The sequence below is a fragment of the Microtus ochrogaster genome, chromosome 5 (assembly GCF_000317375.1).
Source record: "Microtus ochrogaster isolate Prairie Vole_2 chromosome 5, MicOch1.0, whole genome shotgun sequence".
Taxonomy (NCBI): domain Eukaryota; kingdom Metazoa; phylum Chordata; class Mammalia; order Rodentia; family Cricetidae; genus Microtus; species Microtus ochrogaster.
Window position 1 is genome coordinate 47,837,518 of NC_022012.1, and position 1,809 is coordinate 47,839,326.

The 1,809-nt window shown below is 40.4% G+C and overlaps 1 protein-coding gene across 2 annotated transcripts in view; it reads right to left on the reverse strand.

The window, feature by feature from the left end:
- The window catches only part of Atm (ATM serine/threonine kinase), a 103,213-nt gene that overhangs the window by 95,827 nt on the left and 5,577 nt on the right, over positions 1 to 1,809 (reverse strand). The gene's annotated exons all lie outside the window — the stretch shown is intronic.

Consider the following 1,809-nt stretch of genomic DNA (forward strand, 5'->3'; position numbering starts at 1 on the left):
CCAAAGCCACAGAGAAACCCTGTCTCGAAAAAAAAAAAAAAAAAAAAGTTTAAGAACACCCTGAGCCACATAGAGACTCTGTCTGTTTTGTTTTGGAGTCAGGGTTTCTCTGTAGCTCAGAGCCTGTCCTGGAACTAGCTCTTGTAGACCAGGTTGGCCTCAAACTCAGATATCTGCCTGCTTCTGTTTCCTGAGTGCTGGGATTAAAGGCGTGCGCACCACCACCTAACAAGACCCTGTCTTAAAATTAAGAAACAAGAGTAAAAAATTTAAGTCGGGTATGGTGGTGCATATCTGTAACTCATGAACATAGGAGTCTGAAGACAACTTGTGAGAGTCAGTTCTCTCCTTCCAACTTCCTAGAGCCTGAACACAGGTTGTCAGGCCTGGCAGCAGGTACCTTTTACTTGCTGAGCCATCATGCTACACCATGGATTTGCCTCATTTTAGCCTAAAGTTGCTATTACAAAGTGTGCAAAGTTTGAGATCTCTCAACAAATGATATTTGTTTTAGTTTTCAGTGCTATGTAAAACCTATTTCTTTGCAAAAGCTTATGATGGTCCTGCATTTCTGCTTCAAAAATGTCATTCTTGACATAGTAAGTCAGTTCCTCTGGTGAGGTGCTTATCCCCAGGACAATGTGGTATAAGGAGAGCACCAACACCTACAAGTTGTCCTCTGACATCCATGAACACATCATGGCAAATGCATATACATGCATACAAAATAAAGAAAATGTAGTGAAGTTTTTAAAATCAATCCTTCAGAATATCAACTGTATGGACTAGAGATACTGCTCAGCGATGGGGAGCTGATCTAGCACAGACAAGACCTCAGGCTTAGCACCCAGTACCATATATGCATCTACACACACACACTTAACTATACATAAGTTCAAGATGAAAGATATGAGGTTTATCAGTGACATGCACACAAAAAAAGGACTTGACTTTTGTTCTTTAAATGACAGCACAATATACAACTGTATTTTGACTATAAGAATGCTAGCATTATCTCAGAATGAATAAATTCTGGAGCAATAGCTTAGTTAGTAAAGTGCTTGATTACAGGCATAGAGACCTATGTTTCATTTTCCAGACCACACACCAAAAAGTTGGGCATGGTGGCATGCACATCTAATCTTTGCATGAGGAAGACAGACAGGAAGATCCTTGCAGCTTGTTGGTCAGCAAGTCTAGCCTATTGGCAGCCTCTGGGCCAACAAGAAACTCTGTAAGAAAACACAGGTGGATGGCACCAAAGGAGTGACAGCTGAAGTTGTCCTCAGAACACTTGGGTGCACTCATCACTTATAGGCATGAACACAAACACACACAAATAAACAAATGCATCATGGGGGCACATATCTGCAATCACAGACAGCACAAGGAAGATCTGAGACAGCAGAATCACAAATCTAAGCTAAAGTGAAAGACCTTGTTTCACAAAACAAACTTGAAACAAATATGCTGTAGACTATGTCAGTTAGATTATAATACAAAGTCGAGTTCCACCTTTTTTGAGAGAAATAACAAACCAAAGAATATTAAAGAGAGTAAAATAAAAACAAGTCCACATGAGCTGGAAGAATTGGGTACATTTACCTTAGAAAAAAAGAACATGGGAATTCTATGACTATTTTCAAATATATCAAGTGTTATCATCTGAAATAATTACTCGGTTTTCTGTAAATCACTTAAGAATTTGTAGGGGTTAAGCCAGGCGATGGTGGCGCACGCCTTTAATCCCAGCACTCGGGAGGCAGAGGCAGGTGGATCTCTGTGAGTTCGAGACCAGCCTGGTCTACA